This window comes from Oenanthe melanoleuca, chromosome Z (assembly GCF_029582105.1).
Source record: "Oenanthe melanoleuca isolate GR-GAL-2019-014 chromosome Z, OMel1.0, whole genome shotgun sequence".
Taxonomy (NCBI): Eukaryota; Metazoa; Chordata; class Aves; order Passeriformes; family Muscicapidae; genus Oenanthe; species Oenanthe melanoleuca.
In genome coordinates this window covers 73801290-73826319 of record NC_079362.1, presented here as the reverse complement: position 1 = coordinate 73826319, position 25030 = coordinate 73801290, and the positions used below count along the sequence as shown (strand labels likewise).

Genomic DNA, 25030 nt, shown 5'->3' with positions numbered 1-25030 from the left:
GGTATAAAAGTTATATTATACATGGCAAATGTCTTGAGGGTTTGGTTTATAGACTTGTTTATATTTTTATTTTAATGATTATTGCTTTCTTTGTGTCATTTCCACTTTTGAATCTCCATACTCATTACATTTTTATTATCTCTTTTATAAAATAAATGGCACCAAACCAGACAATTTTGTTCTTGAAATAAATAGATCCAAATATATCTCTCAATAAATTATATGTTGTGGCTGCAAGAGGGACTTTTCTAAAGTCACTAAGCTGAAGGCAAAGCCAATTAATAGCTGGCCTTTCATTTTTATGGACCATGGCATGCAGCACATCCATCTGACTTGGCAGATTTGAAATTATCCGAGAGATAGCTGAACTACATTGAAAGCTACACCAGTAAAATTAGTGCTCATGGAAGGCAACAGATCAACAGCCCTAGAAATCAAATCCTATGTGCAAACCTCACTGAAGTAATTTTGAACACTTTCTCTTGACTTCAGGGAGGTCTGGGTGAGGGTCTCTGCCTCATAGCACTTTCAAGGGCTGAGCAATCTTTAGCCACTGATTATCACTGTGAATCTTAACTGGTACCTATTCCCAAACACGTTGTGAGACCTGTGGGTGTAGCTGGTACTTACTGGGAATCTTTCAAAGCACCAAACAGAATTGTGTCTATTGCAGAATCACAGAATCACGTGATGGTTGGGGTTGGAAGGGACCTTAAAGATTATCTGTCCTACCCCCTGGCCCTGAACATGTCCCAGGAGCTGGGAATAGAAAATAGGAGTTTAATTTGTATATCTGCAGTACATGCGCAGTTACTCTTCATAATGTTGTGGGTGGAGGGGCTCTAAAAACATTTCTCATGAGGAGCAGCTGGGGGAGCTGGACATGTTTAGTCTGGAGAAAAGGAGGCTCAGGGGGCACCTTCTCACTCTCCTCAACTCCCTGACAGCAGGTGGAGTGAGATAAGGGTCAGTCTTGGCTGCCATGCCTGACGTGAAAGGAGAGAGGAAATGGCTTTAAGTTCTGCCAGAGGATGTTCAGATACATATTATAAAAAAATCTTCACTGTAAGAGTGGTTGGGTATTGGAATAAGTTACCCAAGGAGGTGGTGGGGTCACCATCTCTGGAACTGTTCAAGAGGCATCTGGAATTTTGGGGTAATTATGGTAGTGTTGGTTGATAGTGGGACTATCTGGTCCTGAATGTCTCTTCCAATCTCTGTGATGATTCTATGATAAAATTGACTGATACATTTTAGTAATATGTGACTTCTGTTCTCTGTAAACATTTTTTTTTTTCTTTTGGTGTGTGTAGATTTTGTTTTTAATAGCTTTTATCTTCTTTTTATAATGTTGCTGTTCTGAAACATACGTTTATGAAGTTTTTTCCTTTGGATCTAAAGCTATGCTTCCTGTTATACATACACAACAAGTCCTGTGCTACCAAGCCCTTCTCCTGGTTGCCACCCATAAATCCAATTTATAATCCCATAGACATACCCTTTCTGCATCTAAGAAACAGCCCACTTGGGTTTCTCCCTGGGTATTTCCATGTAAAGTCTGTTCTAGAGCTTTGTTGAATTTGATGTTAATCAGTTCCTTCCTGTTTTCTCTTGTTCTCCCAGTTTTCTTCCAGGCTCACTGGGAAATTGGAGCTGTGGTGGTGAGACTAATTGCCTTGTTAGGAATAAGTGAACTGAATGAAAACAGCCCAGTGGTGTGAGGAAAAACATTTAGTGGCAGTCAGGCTCTGGTGTGCTGAGCTCCTGCCTGCTCAGCTGACCAGGTTTGCCTGGTATTGTGCTCATGTTTTCACATGTTTGTATCACACTTTTCCTTTGTTCCATGTTTCTATCCTGAACCGTCTTGGAACAGAGCCATCTTTATGGACTGAGTATGCAGAACATGTGGCCTAGTGGGATATATTATTAAGGCTTCCAAAAGGAACTCAGTATGAATAGTAAGAATAATGTGAATAATTCTGAAGAATGTAAGCTTGTTAGAACAGCTAACATAAATCCTATATCTAAAAGTAGAACACCAGCAAGAAAGTCCAAATTAATTTAAAGTAGGGTGGGTTTTTTTTTTTTTTTTTTTTTTTTTTTTGTTTTGTTTTGTTTTGTTTTGTTTTTTTTTGGTTACTGGAATTTGGGAAATGGGGAATTGTATTTCGGAAAACTGACATTTTGCCTTATAAACTTTCTAAATGGGAGTTTTAGGAAGCAACTGTTGAACTGTGCCACCCCTGTTACTCCATGGCAAACACCCCTTCAATGCATAGTAAGCAGGATGCCAGTAATGATATGGTTGTTTTGAACTCTCTTGTTGGAGTTTTGCCTTGGGCAGCAGGGAAGGATTTGGGATCTGGTGTCTTGTGTGGTGGACAAAGCATTTCATTGCATTTAAGCAATAAACAAAATATTTCTCTTTACACAGTCTTATTGCTGTTGGAGAGGGGGAAGAGAGACTGTGATCCAAAAGCCTCTTAAATGGGATTTGAAGTAATGAATAGCTGTGGGTATAGAAATGAGGATTTATGGAGCCATTGGCTATTGCTGCCAATCCTAATGATAATGTTTTATCAGGTACTGTTATTTCCATGGTGGTAAAATTTTCTGTGCTGGTCATGGAGCTGGGTGGACTGTAGTACATTCTGCCTGAATGCAGAACCAAGATTAACCTTTCCAGAAGTAAATAGGATCCTGGTTCCACAGAGAGACTTTGATACAAACTTAAACCAAAGAGAGAGCTTAGTTACATAAGTGTGTGTAATCTGTTCGTTTTGAGGGGGATTTCTGTTTATTTTAGAATCATGGAGTCACAGAATGGTTTGGATTGGGAGGGACCTTACAGACCATGCAATTCCACCTTTGCCTTGGGCAGGGACACCTCCCACTAGACCAGGTTACTCAGAACACCCGACATTGAACAATTCCAGGAATGGGGAGCCTACAATCTTTTTTTCCTGTCCCTGCATGCCTTGTCCCCAGTCCCTGTGCAGCTCTCCTGGAGCCCCTTCAGGCCCTGGCAGGGGCTCTGAGCTCTCCCTGGAGCTTCTCTTGTGCAGCTGAGCACCCCCAGCTCTGCCAGCCTGGCTCCAGAGCAGAGGGGCTCCAGCCCTGCAGCATCTCCGTGCCTCCTCTGGACTCACTCCAACAGGCCCATGACCTTTTATATGATTTATTGTATAAGTAAATAATAACAGGGTTAAAGGCCTTTGTGAGTTCTATGGGTTGTGTTCCTCACCTCCATGGCATTTCTGGAAACAACCTGTAAATCCATGTTCACGGGGCTTTGGTCTGGGCTGGCTCACATGGCTGGGGGATTTGGGAGCTCTGGCACTGCAAGGCAGGATGTGACATCGTGGTCAGAGATGGTAATGAAGGCACCAGGCATCCTGTTGTCACTCTAGTTTGTGTTTCCTCCTGTGTCAGAGGGTTTTGCAGTAACAGGGAATGTTGTGTAAACTCCAGGGCACGGACAGTGGTCACTGTCACCAAAGGTAGTCCTGCAAGAGATGTGCCCTTGTCAGAAGGGTTGTACATCCTGTGGTGGCAGCTGTAACCACCAGGGGCTGGGCTGGAGTGTGGAGGCAAGGACAATGGCAAGAGTTTACCAGATTTTATTCTCACTCAGCTTGCTCACTGGATATCCAGTAAAATATTCCCAGGCCATTTCTGTCTGTTTCTTTTAAACAATCTTCCTTGCCTGTAAATACATGCTTCCTGTAGCTGCCACTTTATATATCGAATTAGTAAAGCTTGTTAAGTCCCCATTATTTTGTTGCATGATGGAGAATACAGGTGTTTTTCCACATAAAATGTTCACATGTCACAGCAGGAGTAGCACTTTAAGTCTTAATGGCATGCACTTTGTTATCTAATTTTTGCACATTAATCCTCTCAAGATGTCTGTTAACACAAACCTTGCTAATTAATGTTGTTTTAGTGCCTGCAAATGTATGATTCAGTTTTTTTAAAGGAAATTGGAAGACCACAGAGCATTACATTATGAATCATAATATCAATGACATTTAAAGACATGTAAAATAACTTAGCTGGTACGTGATATAGAATTATACTGCAATTTAACCTCATCAACAAAAAAGTCATATCTCTGGTACACCCATTTTTGTTTGTGTTCTTAGACAATTACTGCTGTAGCAAGAGTTGGGCAAATGTCTTTATTTCAATGTGTTTTTGTAAGGAAAAAAGAAGGGATTCTCACCCAAAACAAATGTCTAACAAGACATGGAGGTCCAAATAAGTTACTCTAGACTTCCTTATTTAGTAAATAGAGATATACAGGCACCTAAAGAAGGTAAATAATCTATAAAAAACCTAAGAGAATTCACATCTAAACCTTATGCAAACAACAATGTTGAAACAAGCTCAAGTTCAAAACTATTTATACCAAAAAAGTGAGTACTTAAGGGGCTTTAAGCATTCCTTTATCCTTCTTATCTGGAATGGGAAGTAGTAGACAGCGTATTTTATCTGTTTTGGCATATCTGAGGCCAGCAAATGTGTCAAACTTGCACTGTGGTCCTGAAATTCAAACCTTTGTTTCCATTCCAGAGAGATCTGGAATTTTAAAGTTACTTGGAAAAAATTCTGGATATTTGACTTGCAAAGCAATTTCTAGGATTGAATTGATTTACTGCTTGCAATAACACTGTTCATCAGAAGATGTGAACCTAATTAACAGGTATTAACTAGGATCTTTCTATCATCTACTGACAGCAAATGTACACAGCAAAAAAGGGCAATCTTGTACCAAAATTGAAGATATATTTATGAAGATAAATATAATCACCATTTCCACACAAAATCTTAAAAATTATCTGGTTTTGGTGGAGCAGAACTTGGTAGAGACTATGGACAGAAAAGGATGCACATTATCACTATTTTTGCTCAAAAAGTTTGGAGTTAAGGCTCCTGTGAACGATTTTAACCACAGATATGCAATTTAAATCCTCCTGTTAGCAATATTATCTTAAACCTCATGGCTTATTTATTGCATGGTAATGTTTTTAACAGGAGGACTGATTAGCTGTTGGAGCAAACTACCAGGGAAGGCAGTGCATCCCTCTTCTCCTGAAGCTTTCATCCCAAAACTGGAAGTCAAATGCTCAAATGTCCTGTCTGGCCTGAGCATTTATGAATCTCAGTGTTTCTCAAGTACCTACAGATCCTTGAATAAAAGTCACAGTTGGAAGTACAACGTGTTTTATGGGGGAGCTCCATCAGCCTCACGTGGAGGCAAGGAAAACCTCACGTGGCTGCATGGTGAGCTCAGGTACAGCCACATTTCATTAGACTTATTGCAACTTTCAGCCACGTGTGTGCCGAGACATAAATAAGCAAGGGCAGGCCAGCTTTACTAAAATACATATTTTTCCTCACTCTGACAGGCATGCAAGGGGCCCACAACTGCCCGTGTCTCGAGGACAATTTTAACAGCAAGACCTTTGTCCTCAGGGGACTGCTCTCACTTTTTCATTTAGAAGAGGAGAAAAGAAACCCAATCCTAAACATATGATGATTTTATTATGTGAAACCCAATAGGAAATGAAGTAAGACTATCAGGCTGCTTTCAGTTTCCTAGCAAGGGATTTTGTTTTAAGTTGGAAGAGGGGCAGCTGTGTTGGACACTCACTTCCCTCTGCCTAAACATCAGGACCTCTTTAATTGTTGAGGGTCATTGTGTGAGTTGTGTGGTGCAAGGACAGAGCAGGCTTGATGAGAACTTCTTTGACCCAGGCTCTGCTGGTTTGGAGAGGAAGATTCAGTTGAAGAAGCAGAGGATAAAGGACTGCAGGAGCTCCTGTCTGTATCTTGGTGTGCACACAGGGATGCCTGAGTGTGTACATGTGTGTGTGTGTGTGAGCACCATAAGCAAGCCAGACAAATTCTGTCTTCATGGACAGTTCAATGGAAAGTTAGCTCGAAAATGCAGTATATCATATTTCATGAATTTAATAGGGTTTTCATGATTTTACAAAGTGCTTCAACCAGACACTCATGGCTGGAGGCTGCACAGCAGGAGACCTAAAACACTGCATCTGTGTTTTTCAACTCTTGCCAGAATCCATTGAATTTGATCCGGAATGACTATGCATCTTTGGAATGTACATTCACTTTTCTCTTGCCTTATCCAAATAAAAGAGGGACGTGGGGGGGTTGAGGGGGAGGGAGAAAAGAGTCCTATGAGAATTCCATATGGAAACACTAAACTAGCATTATAAAGGATTTCCTATAAACAAAATTATGGTCACAAATTTTGGACTCGGACCACATTTGAAACAAAGGGCCCTTTGTCTCCCTCTTTTTAATATATTATTTTATCTATGTTAACACACACGTTTTTATTTTTTTTATGGCAATAGATAAACAGATGTACACATATACACTCATGCAAAAATGAATGTATATATTAGTTTGAGGTCCAGTTGCAATCTCTCCTAATATTTTTTTCAATTGCAGAACTCTTAACAAGAGCAAACTTTAATCGTTCTGTGCACTAAATCCCTTGAAAATAAATATCCAGGGCAACTTCAAAAGCCCTTAATTAGAAGCACATGTGTGGTGTTACAAATTTCTGGCTGAGGCGGCTGAGTTGTAATTTAACGTTATGATCTGCCATAAATATTATCCATAATGAGCAGACTTCATGTTACACTTCTGTACGTCAGATAACTGCAATATTTTTTTGTCTGCTTTTGTTCAATCACTGAACCTTAAGTGAAGTTTAAAATTAGAAGGAAAGGAAGAAAGAAAGAACCAGTTTTCCCACTGGGGAGCTGAATATTTCTGTCCTCCTAGCTGCAAAGAGAGCTATTGATTTTATTCTGTTTTCTTTGTTGCAGTTTAAAAATGTGGTTAACAGATAATAACTTGGAGATGATGGGGGAAGGGAATGGATAAGGTTTGGAAGTGGTGAGAGGATTGTTGTTGTTTTGCATAACTTTCTGATAGAAGCTGCCTGGAATATTTGCTGTGTTCCCCACTAAAGCGAACCCCAAACGCCCGTAAGCTCATTTCTACATGAAAATCTAAACCATTTCTGCCCCTGTGTTGTACCTGAACCAAGCTATCACTGCAGAAACTTGAAGGTTGAGGATAAAATTTTCTGTGTAGATTTTAGGTGGTTTATGAATAGGTTTTTCAGCCTTGGCACAGACTGAGCATGATTATATGTACATGTGTGTGTGTGTGTGTGTGTGTGTGTGAGTGTGTGTCTGTTTGTAAGGAGGCGATGGTGAACCAGACAGTAAATTTACAGTGCAAATGTGCAGCTGTGGGGATTATGCACTGGTTGCTCAAATGTGTGTGAAAAAATGCAGAAATAGTGTGGGGCTACAAGCCTCATGACTTGTGTGAAGAGGCAGTTTGGTTTGGACTTCGACCAAACACATGGGCTGTGTGGTTTTTGCCTTGAAGAGTGCCCCAGGACCCTGTACCTATTTAAAATGACAACCCTTATCTGGTGTTTCTGACTTCAGGTGTCTGAGTCTTGCCTTGGCAGGCTGTTCATGTGGCCACAGCCAGATCTTGTCATTCAAGGCTCCAGGGTGACTTTAGTGCAGCATTCAAAGTACCTAAAGGAACCACAGAAGTGCTGGAAATGGACTTTGGACTAGGGCCTGGATAAGGGGGAATGGCTTCACACTGAAAAAAGGCTGGGTTAGATGGGATATTGGGAATGAACTCTTGTCTGTGAGGGTGGGCAGGCCCTGGCACAGGGTGCCCAGAGCAGCTGTGGCTGCCCCTGGATCCCTGGAAGTGTTCAAGGCCAGGTTGGATGCGGCTTGGAGCAGCCTGGGACAGTGGAAGGTGTCCCTGCCATGGCAGGGGGTGGGATTGAATCAGCTTTAAGGTGCTTTCCAGCACAAACTGTTGTGTGGTGATTCTGTGATTCTTACAGCCTGAGTGAAGTGCAAGGGGTGCTGCTCTCTCCTGCTCTCTCTCTCCTCAACAAAAGACACTGTGTGTCCTCAGCCTATGCTTCCTCCAGCAGAATGAACATATCCTGCCTCTTTTCCCACCTACACCAGCCTTTTTGTTGGAACTACTTTTATGCTTGATTAACGAAAAAAAAAATTACTCCATGAGTTAGTAAAATCTCTGTCCGAGTGCCCAGGGTGGGGACGTGTCTCTATGGGCTGCAGCATCTCGACATGAAGTGTGGCTCCTGCATGCTGGAGGAGCAATCCAGAGCAGGGAAGTGGTGAGCAGAGATACAAGAATTTTAAGCTGCAGGCAGCATGGGCCCAGATACAAAGCAAATAGATGGCTGGAAGCAGCACGCTCTGTGAGCATGGTAGCAAGTGGTCAGGTGGCTCTGTGGTATTGGTACCTGTGTGTTTGGGTTCAGCCAGACTGCTGCTGGGGAGAGACTAGGGTGTCTGGGTTTATAACTCCTCCCTGGAGATGTCAGGCTCTCACAGGAACAGTACCAATTTTTTGTGGCACCAGGAGGAGCTGAAAATCCAATTCTCTGGGGTATCCCCCACAAGATTTTCTCTCTCAGCTATGTCTCTTGTTCCCAAAATGCCTGTATGGAGTTTTTGCCTCTTCTGTTGCAGAGCCCTGAGCTGGATCACATCCTGTCAGTTCTCATGGCTGTTATCAGACACAGCAAGCTGCAAGCCAGGTTCATTCCCTGTGCTGCCTCCCCTCAGCCCAGCTGAGCTCACAGGGATGGATTTGTACACCTCCTTTCCCTCTTTAGGTAGTGCAGAGCAGAAGCGAGGCTGTAAACCTTCCAGGTGACAGGTTATCTCCAGAAAGGCTTGCCAAATTACTTTATAAGCTTCAGATATGTAGGGGAGAAGATAAAAGCTGTAATGTTGCCCTTCAGAACCCCATGATGGATGTGTTGCTCAGTCTCTGACTGTGCTGGATGTATCTGACCAAATCTTTCATTACAATGGTGAAACAAAATACCTCTAATCTCTCTCTCCCCTTCCACTTCCATCTCAAGTTTTTGGAACCACAAGTGCCAGGACTTGGAGAGTCTGTTGTCATCCAGAGATGATAGAAATGCCCATTTCTCTGTGACTTCCAGCATCAGTCTGCAATCTGGGAGGGTTCAGATAATGCTTGGAGACCTGCAGAGCTGAGAGTGCGTTTCTGAATACAATCAGCACTCAGAGTCATCCTCAGTAATGCTTTTAGAGGCACATCCAGTAGTTTCGGCTGCTTACCAAAACAAATTTAAACCAAATATATGGCTGGAGAAAAGTTTCCCAGTCCTTGTTTCAAAATAATATTTAACACTTTGCATTTTACTTCCAACTAGGGATCAAGAAGTAGTTATGAATATGAAGAAATATTTAATATTTAGAAGTATGAATAATTTCAGTGTTTCAGAGGAACTCCCTGAAGTTACCCACTGCCGCCACCACTATCTCTGCCTGACCATAGAGCCAGGGGTGACTTCCCCAGCACGGACTGAAAAGTGTAAGTCTGCTGGAAGAGGAACCTCTCTCCATTGAGACCTTATTTGGCATCAATTATTTGTGTGTGTGCCATTCCAGGCAAGATTGGGGTGATCTGACACACTGCTTGAAGAACGAGCATAGAAAAGCTGTGAAAGATGCTAAGAGACACTTGAAGTGAAAAAGTATTTTGTAATCACGGAGAGACACTAGCAGTAAATTTGAGCCAAATAAGAGCTCAGATTTCATATGGCTACACATTCTTTCATCCTAATTTCTTCACCTCTCGGTAGTTTACACTGATTGCCTCCTATAGGGTTTGGGACACCCTTCAAACCAAGCAGCCTGACAATGATCCTAACAATAATTCTTCCTTTGGGCTGGCTTGCATTCAGCTTTACTTAACCAAGCCACAGCTCTCTGTCACAGCCCAAAGGATTAATATCCAGCAGAACGTGGTGGAGTACCTTGTCTGACCAGCTGTCCTGAGCCCACAGAGGGGAGCCATGCCCCCCAAAGAGCTGAGGATCTGCTGTGGGTCCCCTTTGTGTGTGAGCAGGGGCAGGTGGAAGGGACCTGCTGCCCTGGCAGCTCGTTTTTCAGGACGTCGATAGATGGAGCTGAAGGAACAAGGCAGAGCCTGCGAGTGAAGGCACACATGGGTGTGTTTGCTTTTTTTTAGTGTGCCAGGAAGGCATTGCACTTGTGAAATGAAAGAAGTGTGGCTGTGCGGTGAAGGGACCCAGGGCTGCTGCAGAGAATGATGGAGGAGAGTTCGGAAAGGAATGGAGGGCATAGAAAGCTACATCTGGGACAAAATACCTTTTCTCTTGTCTACAGGCCTCTCCAGAATGTACTCTGCACCTGATTCAACTTCTACACATACAACATCAAAATAGTCTTTATTTTTCCTGGTAAATCTTGCACAGAATGAATTCTAGTATATGATTTTGCATGTCTAGCTTAGATAAGACAATCACTCAAGTGCTGTGTGTGTCACAGATGTCCAGCTTGGGATGATCTGGAACTCAGTCAGGTACACTTAAACTGTCCCTCTGCCTAAATAAATTACCTTGTGAAAAAATCCTTAGTAGTCAGTGTAAATAAGGATTCTCATGTCATGGTTTGCTTAGTCTGCTAATCAAAACATGTAGCTCTGAGCACTTAGCATTTAGTGCAGCTTATGAAAATCAAGCATCATTATTGCTGTCTGATACATTATCACCAGCAGCCATATAATGGGAAAAATGTTCCTGGGTTGAAATGAGTGCAATTTATGATTCTAAATTGTTATGTATAAAGAAAGAAGAGTGCAGCTGGATATTCATTAGACACATTCAATTTAATGTATTGAAAACAGTAAAGAATGTGTTTTAATTAATAAGCCAAGTGCACATGGCAATGGAATTTGTAAAGAGAGCCCACAGAGCTCTGCAGCTCTTCCTGGGAAGTGAAATGGCAAAGCTGCTCCTTTCTCTAGAGTGAGGTGACCTGTATTCACCTGCAACCCACAATTCATCTGCTTTGGTTGTCTCTGCCTTATTGCCACACTTAGAGGACCTTGCCCCTCAGACCCATCAGTGGTACAAAAGACATCAGATGTCTTTATGCACCCTCAGCGTTTGGAATTCCAATTTTCAAATCCATTTCAGGGGGAAAGATACCTAGCATATTTCAAAAATGGGGGCATTTGGTCAGATTGTTTTCAGAAAGGGCACATAAGAAGGGTTAAAAAGACACTGAAAACATTGCAAGTGTTGCCTCTGTGCTGCAGTGTTGGAAAGAATGAATAGGAAAAAACAGGACATCTTCAACAACTTTGAAGTTCATGTCCCTAAATGACCTTCAAAATCAAAACTGCATCTGATATTTACCCCAAGAATTTGAAAATGTACTGAAGATATCAACAAAATAACCTATTTCTTGTGAGGTCTTCTTAAAAAGACCCAAAAATAGAAAAACAGTAGCATGAACAATTATTAAAGTTATGCTTTGGAATGGAACTGTTATTCTTGCTCAAAAATCTCGTTGAAAAAATTTTTGGCACCTGACATTTACCAGGTTTGTTAGAAGCCAGGAAGTGAATCACCTAGGAAAATCTGAACAAAATTTTCTTGGCTGCCATCATGCAAAGGCAGATGAAATGTATTTCCAAAAAAATAAGGAATTTTTTATATGATTGTAAGCTCATACCAACTAGCTCAAAATAAGCCAATATTTGCAGTTTGTAAATTGAATAGAATCTTCCTGACCCTTATTGGGTTGATAATTTGTTAATTGATAGGGAGGTGGATGGGCTACAGTGTTTTACTATTTATATCCATCCCTAGGCATGGTCTTTCCTAAAAAAAATTCCACAAGTCAGATGTGACCATTACCAGTCACAGACTGGGATCTCTCACTGCCAGGGCCCACTGCATCCCTGGGGACTGACTGCAAAAGGTGAAGCCATTTCTCCTGAAAGGCTGGGGGCTACACCCTCATGGAGTCCATCCTGAAGGGAATAACCTTGATGCCCAGGGCCTGCTTAACCTTTTAGAGACCAAACCACGGCAAGAGAAGCTCAACATGACCCATCAAAGTGCACTTGAGCCCTGAAAACCAGCTCTGCCCTGGGCTGAGCCCCCAGCGTGGGCAGAGGGCAGGGGGGATTCTGCCCCTGTGCCCCTGTGCTCAGGTGAGACCCCACCTGCAGAGCTGCCTCCAGCCCTGGGCTCCAGCAGCACAAGGACGTGGAGCTGCTGCAGCCAGTGCAGAGGAGGCACGGAGATGCTGCAGGGCTGGAGCCCCTCTGCTCTGGAGCCAGGCTGGCAGAGCTGGGGGTGCTCAGCTGCACAAGAGAAGCTCCAGGGAGAGCTCAGAGCCCCTGCCAGGGCCTGAAGGGGCTCCAGGAGAGCTGCACAGGGACTGGGGACAAGGCATGCAGGGACAGGACACAGGCAATGGCTCCCAGTGCCAGAGGGCAGGGATGGATGGGATATTGGGAAGGAATTGCTGGTGGGAGGGTGGGCAGGCCCTGGCACAGGGTGCCCAGAGCAGCTGTGGCTGCCCCTGCATCCCTGGCAGTGCCCAAGGCCAGGCTGGATGGGAATTGGAGCAGCCTGGGACAGTGGAAAGGGTCCCAATCCAAACTATTCTACGATTCTAAGGAGAGAGAGAGTCCCAAGCAGAAGCTTTGCTACTACAGGTAATGTGTACACACAAATCTTCTATCTCTGAGTAGTGATTATAGTGAGAAGTGGTGAGTTTTTAGAGATATAGATACATAGATATAGATGATATAGATATAGATATAGATATAGATATAGATATAGATATAGATATAGATATAGATATAGATAGATATAGATATAGATATAGATAGATATAACTTTTTTACCACCCCATTTTCCGCATATCCTGCAATGAACTAAACAAGTTTTATTTGGAGGAGTAATTGCTCCTCAGAACATCCTGAAAGCAAACCTTGAGGGTGTCAGAACTACAGGGTGGACTGAGTGCCCTGATAGAGCCTGGATGTGTTCACAGTGCTGCAAACCCAGGGCAAGGATCCTCCACCCAGTGTGCTGCCTGCCAGGGTGTCCTCCAGTGAAGGGGTATGGTTGTGCTTCCCTGAACAGCTAAGAAACTTCCTTGCAAGGCAGCTGGAAAAAAGTTGCCTTCCCTGCAAATTAAATGAGTTTCTGGCCTAAATGAAAGCATCTGGTGTAGTAGAGAGTGAACAGCATACTCAGATGAGAGACTTCCATGGGCAGGAAGACGCAGCCAAACACACTCAGGGAGCCTGAACTCACCAGGGTAATGATCTTGAGATGATGTTGTCCTCTTGCAGAGTCAAGCTTGTCTGCTTCAGCCTGTTGGTAGCTGGGGTGGCTCCTGGTCTTCCTAAAGCAAAGAGACACAGGAATCTGAAATGCTGGAGATCCATAGAACAAGAGTGACAGTAGGACGATAATAACATCACAGAATGGTTTGTGTTGGATGGACGTTAAAGAGCATCTTGTTATAAAAGCCCTCTGCCATGGGCAGGGACACCTTCCACTATCCCAGGTTGCTCCAAGCCTTATCCAGCCTGGCCTTGGACACTGCCTGGGATCCAGGGACAGCCACAGCTTCTCGCCTTCTCTGGGAAACCTGTGCCAGGGCCTGCCCACCCTCACAGAGAAAACTTCCTTTCCAACAGCCCATCTAACCCTTCCCTCTGGGAAGTGGGAAGCTATTCCCCCTTGTCCTGTCACTCCAAACCCTTATAAGTAGTCTCTCTCCATCTTTTTTGCCAGCTCCCTGCAGGTACTGAAGCACTTAATTAGGCCACCTTGAAGCTGCTCATTCTTCACACTGAACAATCCCAGTTTTAGCTTCAGCCTTTCCCCACAGCAGAGCTGCTCCATCCCTCTGATCCCCTTGGTGCCTCCTCTGCACTGGCTGCAGCAGCTCCACGTCCTTGTGCTGCTGGAGCCCAGGGCTGGAGGCAGCTCTGCAGGTGGGGTCTCACCTGGGCACAGGGGCACAGGGGCAGAATCCCCCCTGCCCTCTGCCCACGCTGGGGGCTCAGCCCAGGGCAGGGGGCCTCAGGCTGGGCAGGTCCAGCTCTCACCCACAGCACCCCCAGCTCCTTCTCCCAGAGCTGCTCCCTCTGCTCATCCCCAGCCTGGATTGATCCTGGGGCTGCCCTGACCCAGTGCAGCTCCAGCACTTGGCCTTTTAAACCTCATGAGGTTCCCCTGGGCCACTTCTCCAGCCTGTCCAGGTCCCTCTGGATGTCACCCCATCCTCCAGGTGTGCCAGCTGCACCTCTCAGCTTGGTGCCATCTGCAATTCACTGAGGGTGCCCCTGATCCCTCTGCCTGTGTGATTAATGAAGATATTCAATAACACTGGTGTCCATATACACCCCTGAGGGATAGCACCTGTCCCTGATGTCCACTGGGACCCTGAACCATTGACCACAACCCTCTGGGTGCAATCATCCTACCAGTTCCTAATCCATCTAGTAGTTCTCTCATCAAGTCCATCTCTAGTTAGAGAAAAATATGTTTTGGAGGATGGTGCCAAAGGCTTTATGGGAGATCAGTAAATAAAAGGTGAATGTATTTATAGGGCAACACACCAAATACTTTTCTAGCTGCAAAATAGCTTTTTGAAGCACCAAAGGTCCATGGGATAAAGGACCCAGTTGTTGGGACCACTGTGATGGTCTGGCAGCTCCATTCCCAGGTAGTGAACAGAAGGTAGTTCCTTTCTACTGCGCCTTAAAAATTCTCCCAGAGTCAACACCTTGGTGCCTTTCTTTGTGTACAGCACACCAGCCTGCACTCAGAGGAGCTGTGGATTGCTGCCCAAATGCTCACCACTCATATTTCAGCACAATGAAACAGACATATGCTTGTGTAAGGAGTTTGTTTGCATAGATGATCCAGAAGAGTCACCAGTCTAAAAAGTCTCTGAAAGGCTTTTTTTTTTTTTTTTTAATTATTATTTTGCTGTCAAAAGCTGGTGATTTTTGGAAACTACAGTTTTAATGGAAGAAGTGTCATCTTTGCTAATACCCTCAACTAAAGATGTAAGTGGAACAAGCTGTTCCATGAGCAGCAGAATTAACAAAACCATGTTTCATGTGGATGTGTGTCTCAGGTTTGAACTTTCTAGTTAAACTAGGGTGCCAATTTAACATTTTCCCATAGCTGTGATATGAATAATGTCTCCACCCAACACAAATTCTCCACACTTTGATAAAGGGTAACTGGAGCCTCTCTTATTCTGTCTGGTGCAACTAATCAAGTCTCTGTCTTCCTCCAGGCAGTAAATTTTCATGAAGCATGTACAATTCTAACAAATTTTGTTGAAACAGGTTTAAAACTTGTCAGGGGGACACAAAGAGATGAGTTGATATGCACATAAGTTGGATCATGTAAGTCCCTGTTTTCTTTGGAAAGCAGGGTAGAAACATTCTCCACAGGCAGCTTTTAACACAGAAAATGGCTATTTATGGAAATCTTTACAGTTTTTTCTGTCTTATAAAGGGATAAGATAGAAAGGGATGCAGCTTGGCTTCTCTCCTCTGTATTATTTATGGTGTATAGGAGAAGCTGTGTATAGAAGTAACCTTCGAGGGTTTTTCAGCAATTGTCCTTCTTGCTCCTACAAGTTTTCTAAATTCTTGTTGTGCATCCTTTTGACAAACAGAACCTCAACAAAAGGCTTTCACATTTTCCATTCTATTATTTCATTGCTTGTCCTTGTTGGGACTTTCAGTGAATAATCTTTGAGCTGTTTTGTAAAGACCATGTGAATCAAGTGCCAGTATTTAAATTTTAGGATGGGTTTCCTGAAGACCAAAGATTAAGCACTGGTATTATATAAACACTTAACAAAAGTTCCCCTTTCAGATATTTTACTTGTTCTTATCTTACATTTCAGTAGACTGTCAGTTGTCAGACAGTGGTTTAGACTAGACATAATAAAAATAGAAAATAAGCTATTTTTAAAAATCCATCAGTTTTATATCTTTATACAAGAAACATCAATGATGCAAGCTCGTTTTTGCACTCACATGTCTTCTTTCTTACCTGAAGGAACGGTGAAAAACTTTGGATGCCCCTGGATCCCTGAAAATGTCCATGGAGAGTTTGGACAGGGCTTGGAGCACCCTGGGATAGTGGAAGGTGTCCCTGCCCATGGCAGGGGGTGGGATGGGGTGAACTTTAAGGTCCCCTCCATCCCAAACCAGTCTGTGATTCTATAATAAAGCTTTGAATATATCATGTCAAGACCATGTCCACTCAAAGCCTAGTTAGATTTATTTTTCTCTTCTTGTCTTTCTTTACTAATTCAAGACTAAGAAGTAATAAAAAGGTCACTGTTTTGATTTTAAGCAGGACACTCTTCCTAGGAGCTGGACCTCAAAGCTCCATGTGTCCTGGGTGCACTGCAAAGCCCAAACCTACTCCTTACAATTTCTGCTCTTTTGATTTTCAGAGTGTTTTTTTCAGCCAGTCCTTGTTGTGGCCAGGACCAGTGACAAGGGAAATATTTATAGTGCCAAAATCAAAGGGGCATGAGGCAGTGCTAACAGCACTCCATCATTTCCTTTTTCAAGGGAGGGACATAGCTGCAGACTTAAAGATCACTCATCACGATAGGAATATTTATCTCCTGGAAAGCCTTTGTGTTACAACAGCAGGGCAGTGAAATGAGCACTGGGCTTCTTGCATGATTCACAGTTTTTCATAACCCAGTTTGAACATTGCTGTTTCAATCAGCACAGTGTTTTTGATGGAGACACTGGTGCACAGGGCTATTCCTCAGGCTTCTTTACCCACATTTTCTTGTGCTGTCTGTGCACTCAACATTTCATTAACTTCTTATTTTGTTTCTTTTCACACATTGGCTGTTTTTGTAGTTCATGATGGATTTTACACAACAATCCAGTGTGGCAGCTCACAGCAGCAGGAAGATCTGTAGGTACCCTCAGCTCTGGTGCTGCACTTATGTCCTCAATGGCTTCAGGCTCTGAATCTAAAACCAGAGCATCAGTTTCATCTATCCATAAGCTCCTCTAAATCTGGGTGTGTGTTTGTCTCAGGCCACTCATTTCAGGAGATTGACAAAGGCAGGGCAGGAGAGCTGGGCATGAGCTGGGCTGGAACAGCTCTGGGGAATGTGGGAGATTCAAGCAGGAGCTACAATGTGGATTGCCACCTGAAACTGAAAGGTGCACAACTGCAGGGCCATGTCAACTTTTACTTCCTGTATCTTATTTTCCTCCTGTCCTCCTGGAGTTATTGACCATGGAGTGATGGGAGCCTGACAGAGGGGATGTGACTAACTTGCTCTTAACTGACTGCCCCTTCATGGAGTAATCTGTCAGATTAATTATTTGTATTTCAAAAATCCCTGGGGATCCCATCACCATTTCACAGGGTGCTGTAGAAACTTATAAGGAAGTACCAGCCCCCTTTCCCTGAAATGGCAATCTGTCTCTAAGAGGCAGGATGTGGAATCAGCTTGTGGATGGCAGTAAGGAAAGAAAAAGGAGTTTTGAAGGGTTTGTGAAATACACAGACACCACAAAGTGGTGCTTCCCTTTGATTAATGGCATCAGAGTTTCCTCAGTGTCCTCTGAAAGTGGGGTCCCCACAGCTAAGCACCAGCCTGGGTCTAGTTCTCTATCTGTGTGGGTTTGCTCAGCCATTAGGTAGCACAGAGCATCATGTTGGATGAAGACTTAGAAATTTGGGTTCCATTGCCTGAACCTGCAGATTTCCACTCTACTGATATAGAAATAAAGTTAAGATTCTTATTCTTATTCTTATTCTTATTCTTATTCTTATTCTTATTCTTATTCTTATTCTTATTCTTAATAATAATAATAATAATGATAATAATGATAATGATAACAATAATATTATTATTATTATTATTATTATTATTATTATTATTATTGTTATTATTATTATTATTATTATTATTAATATTTCCCAAACAACTGTCAAAGCGAATTTGAGAGAAGAGACTTTTAGTGCTTACATGAGGAATTACTCATGGAAAATTCCTCCTCTGAAGTTTTCCCATTTCATTAACAAAGGAATGTTTATAAAGCAAAGCCCTGCACTAGACACTGACATTTTTAAGTTTGAAATTGCTCTTTTAGCAGTTGAAATGAAGTTCATGCATCAGTTTGAGAGCAGGTACTACATCTGGGTGGAACAAGGACCTACTTGTGGCAATCAAGAGAGAAAAATATTCCTTGTGAGACAATGAGGTAAGCACTGAGATTATGAGTGAAAGCATCTGAGCCTGGTAAAAGCAGTTCTTTGATCAGATTATTTTCTAAAGTCATCATTACTTAACAAGAATAAATATTTTTATCTTGAGAAAATACTGGCTAAACCTCTAAAAGAGATGAATCATAAAACTATAGAATTATGGAATGGTTGGGCTGGTAGGGATCTTTAAAAGGGAAGGGGTCTCTAAAGATAATTCAGTACTAAGCCCCCTGCAATGGGCAGGGACACCTTCCACTAGACCAGGAGCCTCCAAACTCCTTCCAGCCTGGCCTTGGTCATTTCAGGGATGGGGCAGTCACAGCTTCTCTGGGCAACCTGTGCCAGGGCCTCATCACCCTCACAGGGAAGAATTTCTTCCTAATGATATCAATCTAGCTCTGTTCCCTGACAATGTTTCCTTTTGTCATTTCTCCTCGTACTCCCACTCCATGCACTTTCCAAAGCCCTCCTCCATGTCCTTCTGTGGTTGATGGACTACCAGTTCACATTGATGGATAATATTGAACTCTCATCCATCAACACCCCCAAGCTCTTCATCTCAGAGACTCTTTCGATCCATTCTCTGTCCAGCCTGTTTTTGTGTTTTGGATTGTCCCAAACCAGGTGCAGAACCTTGCACATGGCCTTGTTGAACTTCATCAGGTTCACACAAGTCCAGCTCTCAGGGCTGCCTATCACCATGAATGCCATACCAGTTACCAGTAACTATTCAATGTTTGCCTTGAGGCAGAGGTTTGTTATATACAGACCAGATTCCTGATAGACTTCCCAGCCTATAATTGCATCCTCATTAAAGCTAGCCTAACATAATCTTTGTTTTCTTTTGTTTCCTTGCTTTTGTATTTCAGCCAATGCCAAAAACCCCCTGCTCTGCCTCTATCCTTCTAAATTATTTTGTTGTAAAAACTTGGTAGCCTTAAGGACAGTCCTATGTCATTTATGGGCTCATGATCTCTAAGGAGTAGGTTGAAGGTGTTCTTTTATAAAGTACCACATACTACTCCTGGAACTGATCAGGGGTTTGAACTTTCATATCAGCTTTCACTGAAGGATGATGAGAACATTCTGCAAACATAAGGACTTCTGTGCCCATTTTGCTAATCATGGAGACTGAAGGACTCACTGAGGCCACATGTTGATGGTGTCAAACCAGAAGCATCATTTTTCAGTTTGGAATTTCCAGCTGTTCCTGGCCTCTATTATTTATCAGCTTCTAAAACTTTGCCAAAGCATATTCAAATTTACAAGACATGAAGAACTGGATTACCTCATTTATTATAAAGAAATTCTTTGCTGTGAGGGTGGGCAGGCCCTGGCACAGGGTGCCCAAAGCAGCTGTGGCTGCTCCTGGGTACCTGGAAGTGTCCAAGGCCAGACTGGATGGGATCTGGAGTAACCTGGGATAGTGGAAGGTGTCCCTGCTCGTGGCAGGGGGTGACACAGGATGAGATTTAAGTTCTTTTCCAAACTATTCTGTGATTCTATGATTTTATAACTCTTTTGGTTGAGATTTGGTGTGGGATGTACAATAACTGATTTCTAGTAGGAACGGCATAGCAGCCATGACAGTAAGAACGTTTGGCAAAGATGCTTTTCCTAGTGTTCGTAGAAAATGACAGGCAAGGATATCCTAGCATGTAAAGCAAATAAATAAGGCTTCAGGGAAAGAAAATTTCTCAATGTCACCTTCCTAAGTGAAACTTCTGAGACCCCAAATATAGCTGCCCTGATGATAATGCTATGCAGAAAGGAAGCTTGGGCTGTGTCACCAAGGTACTCAGCAGTTATGAGGTGTATATTTTAGAGGATCATGTGAGGGATTAAGCATGAAGATGCCATTTAATTATACATTTATGCACTTGGGGTTTTTTAAATTTTTTTTTTTTTTTAAGCAGACTCTTTGCTGAGCATTTACTTCTTTGAGTTAATGACAATAATTACATGAAAATCCATTCGGGCTTCTCAAGATGCTGAATTTGCAAACTGGCAATACAAATACTTTAATACTCGTTTAAATACACTGTAATTGCACTTGATTCTAAGTAGTGGCATTTTAAAAGCTGTGCCATTTGTAAATATTAGATGTGCCCCTCCCCCTATCACTTTAACATCAATCCTTAGTGTATCTGGTTGATGTCAGTCTTGATAAATTATTCTGCTGAAAGAGCTGACCATAAAGAATTACATTTTCCATTAAAAATTAATATATTCCCATGCCACAGGTCCTTGTGTAAGTGCAATACAATGGTCTGTATTGTCTGTCTGTCAGCACATCCATGTCTGATTTGTGGTTTACCTAGATCCTACAAAGTCCTGAGAAAATTACAGTTTTGATACCTGTCATTCATTAGTAATATTTATATTACTAATGTACTACAATATTTGCACACTGGCAAGTGACACCAGCAGTCTGGTTAGCTGTCAGCCAGGCTCACAACATGAAAGAAAAGAAATTACTTTTCCTCCTTATTGAATGAAAGGACAACATTTTTTGCTGCCTTTCCCTCAGCACTCATTTTTCCGAAGGGATTTCAAATGGCTCTCTGGTGGTTTGGTTTAGGATGGGCACAGCTTTCTGCAGCCCTGGGGAAAACTAGAAGAAGAGTCATCAAGCACAATTCCCTCCACCTCAGGTCCTGATTCACATCCCTCTGCTCAGAGACTCGCTGGGTATCATGCCAAAAGTAGTTTGAGTTTCTCCCCTCACCTTCCTTTTGCCATGATGGACATCCCAGGATCTAATATCCTGTGTGCATAGGAACATGTCCTCCCTTCCAGACTGAATGCTGCCTTGGAAATTTTAAACTTCTCCTTTTTTGGCAATATTTTTCTTTTCTTTATATTGCTTTTTTGTGTACCTAATTATTGTAAATGTGGACAACTGTTTTATTCCGTATTTTCAAGGAACACTTTTTTTGCTTATGTACACATTGTCTGCTTACATGTTTTGTGCCAACTGTTTAAAAAATGCATTTTCTTTCTCCTTTGCATTTCAACCTGTTCAGAAAAGTCTAGCTGAATGATGCCTCACCTGTGGAATTGTCTTTGTAACACTTTCCAAATGTTGCTGGGCATTAATGACGTTTTGTTTCAGAAGGGTACCAAAGCAAGGTCCTAAGAAGTATTTACTAATTTATTTGATTATTCCTTGTTTTGATTTTTCTAGTTTTGTATTGGATGACAAGAATGTAAAAGCCCAAGAGAATGTGATGAAAAACATTTCATTTTCCAGAAATCAGGTTTTTCATTATTTCTGTGAGGCAGTTCCCACACAGAATGAAGACAACTGCTGAGAAATTAAACATTTTGCAACTTACCATCTGTAGAAAGAGAAAAGTGAGAGCTACCTATGAGGTCAGGCCAAATAAGAGAGAGCTTTATAACAAATATCAAATAAAGTTGATATTCAGTCAGCCCAAGGATTCTAAATTTTCCATTCTATTATGTTGATAGATATAGGAGTGAAATATTTTCTTTCTTTCTTTCTTTCTTTCTTTCTTTCTTTCTTTCTTTCTTTCTTTCTTTCTTTCTTTCTTTCTTTCTTTCTTTCTTTCTTTCTTTCTTTCTTTCTTTCTTTCTTTCTTTCTTTCTTTCTTTCTTTCTTTCTTTTCTTTCTTTCTTTCTCTTTACTTCCTTTTCCTTTTCCTTTTCCTTTTCCTTTTCCTTTTCCTTTTCCTTTTCCTTTTCCTTTTCCTTTTCCTTTTCCTTTTCCTTTTCCTTTTCCTTTTCCTTTTCCTTTTCCTTTTCCTTTTCCTTTTCCTTTTCCTTTTCCTTTTCCTTTTCCTTTTCCTTTTCCTTCCCTACATAGGATTTGATCACTAGCCCCTTCAGCTGGATAGTGTCCTGGACTTCCATTCTGACTGCATATTTAATATAAGAGTAAACCAGAGTTTGCAGTCAGCCTTGCTCACATGCAGCTGAAGATATTATATATTATAATATCAGATATTTTATTGATAGAAAGTGTACACTTTCTGTATGATTAAAATTCCCCAAAATTTCTTGTTGTGTGAAGCAGCTGAAATCACTCCGGTTCCAAAATTCTGTTTAATCTAAAGAAATCTGTATAGCAATTAAAGCAAACAAAAATGTGTGTTGTGTGGAAAATTTTGCCCAACAATCTACCAACCCTTGCACATATCTCAGTGTTTTTATTGAAGTTCATCTGCCCTAACTCAGAGATCTCTGAAGGGGATCTGAGGGGGTCACCCAATAACTGAAGAACTATTGTAGCTGGGAGAAGTATCAATATGGTATGTTTCAAGACATATTCTTAAATCCTGATTTGCATAACTGCATAACATGTGTGTATCTGTTGTAAATACAAAAAAAAAAAAAAAAAATACATGTACACCTTCTGTTAACAGTTATTGCAGTTTTGCACAGAAGCTCATTCCTCTGTGGATGTTTATGCATGTGCACCACACACCCAGAAAAGTGTCCAAATATTCCTATGCCCCACATTCCCCATTCTTTCTTCTAGCAAGTGGGTTTTCTGTAAGACTGGGTTTTTCAGCAAAATGAAACTCACTGATGTGACATGCTGATACCCCACATATTGGGAAGAATGAAAGGATCTGCCTTCCAGTGAAAACTCTTTTTGGTAAACTCACATGCTTGAACGATTAAACACACAGATTAAAGTATCTTTTACAGTGTGTAGTTTTTTCCTCTCTCTCAATAACTTTAACACAGGAAGGGAGGACAGAGGAAGAGAGAGAAATAAGCTTATATTCTTAACTTTCCTAACCCATATTCCATTCCAGAACTAGAAGATGTGATAAAGATAGGTAAGCAGATTAATTTAGCAGACTTCCAGACTTCTGATGCAAAAAGGGAGGCAGAAACATTTTATCATTTCTGACATATGGAGCATGTAGTTCTGACTGCAATATGGAATGGATGATCAAAGTCATGTTTTTAATAGATCCAAGGAACATTTTTAGCCTTAAAGTCATTAGTAAACTTCAATTTAGGAGCTGAACCCTAAAACCTTAATTTGGACAAAGCACTCCTACTTGGGAGCATAGGAACTCACGCACAGGTCAAAATTTAATATAATTCTTGAACCAGGCAGCTCAATGTCTAGGAGAAAATGACTAAAAAATACTTAGAAAATACCTTCAAGGTATGAGGATGAAATTGAGAGCTAAGCACAGGGAAAATAAGAACTAAGGCTTTCAAAGAAAATTGAAGCTTTGGAGAGCCTTCAACTATTTTGATTTATATTTAAACATTTTAGAGATTGGAGCTTTGATTAGCTGAGACCCTCTCCAATTCCCCTTCAGGTCTGATTTATGGGCAGGCTGAATCTCAGTAAAATGAAAGCTAAATGAGTTGTTCTTTAAAATTACCTTTGAACACTTAAGGTAAGGAAGAGGCCAACCAGGTTGGTGCTGACATGAAGGGGAATGGGATATGAGGGTGAGTGTTTTTAGGAACTGAAGTATTTTGCATACTGGAGAGGGGGAAGGAGCAGAAAGAACAGAATGTCAGGGTGTTTCTAATTTCTACATGTGATAGCAGTTATATATACATCACTTTTGACTGGGAGATGCCTGAAACTAGACTTGTTAGCACAAACAAGGCTGTTTGTGCATATGTAAGATGGAATTTGGTGGGGTTTTTTGGTGGTTTATTTTTTGTTGGGAAGAAATTTTTTTCTCAGTTTACTGAAGAAATGGCTTTCTCCTTTTGGTGTCTACAATGGGTTGTCTCAGCCTATCCAAGGTTATTCTGATAGAAATTTTGTAGCTCCCAGGAAATAGCTAGGCACCTCCAGGTGAAACTGTGCAGGAGTGGTCATGGGGAATGGCCCCACTGGTTCAGCATAGAATTATAGAATGGTTTGGGTTGGAAGGGAATTTAAGGGTAATCTTGTTCCAAGGCCTCTGCCATGGGCAGGGACACCTTCCACTCTCCCAGGGTGCTCCAATTCCCATCCAGCCTGGCCTTGGGCACTGCCAGGGATCCAGGGGCAGCCACAGCTGCTCTGGGCACCCTGTGCCAGGGCCTGCCCACCCTCCCACCAGCAATTCCTTCCCAATATCCCATCCATCCCTGCCCTCTGGCACTGGGAGCCATTGCCTGTGTCCTGTCCCTGCATGCCTTGTCCCCAGTCCCTGTGCAGCTCTCCTGGAGCTCCTTAAGATATCCTTTATTTCAGGCTGAGCTATCCAAAATCTCTCAACCTGTCTTCCTAAGAGAGGTGCTCCAGCTCTCTGATAATTTTTGTGGCAATCATCCTGGACTAGCCTTTTAATAATTTATTTATTATTTAATAATATGGTGGATACATGGTCTTTCCAGTCCCCCCCAGTTTTTGCTTTTCGCATTGTCATTCTATCTAATAGAGAAGAAAAACACTAATTAACACTGACATTGTCAGAAACCAGGCAGAGGTGGCTAAAAGTGCCCCTTAAGGCATCATCCAGGTCTGCAAATGTTCTCAGCCCTTCTCTCTTCACAGCTGCTGGTGTAGGAACTGCCTCTGCTCAAGGATGTGTGCTGTGTGACAGTGGCACACCAGGGGTCAGACTCCCACCCCACCAAGCTGCTGCAGTTGTCTCATCCTTGTAAGAAAAATATCAGGTGCAGAGGAAATTGCACATGACAATTGTTTGAAAACATGTCTCTTAAATGAAGTAAGGAATGTGTCATGAGCGGATGATCCCTGTGAGAGAGGTAGCTGCCAAAACCGTGAGTTAGGTCATGATGTTTGCAGAAGATTTTAATATTTTGCAGCTGGAATGTGCATATAATGACGTATTCCCACCCCACATTCTTGCTGAGTTTGAAGGC

General features: G+C 42.1%; 1 protein-coding gene across 1 annotated transcript in view; it reads right to left on the bottom strand.

Annotated features, from left to right (window-relative positions):
* LOC130265357 (urea transporter 2-like) overlaps nt 1-25030 on the bottom strand; it is a 302492-nt gene that overhangs the window by 29059 nt on the left and 248403 nt on the right. The window contains exon 4 of the mRNA XM_056514401.1: nt 13235-13325. The gene's annotated coding sequence lies outside the window, so the exon portion shown is untranslated. The remainder of the gene's footprint in view (nt 1-13234; nt 13326-25030) is intronic.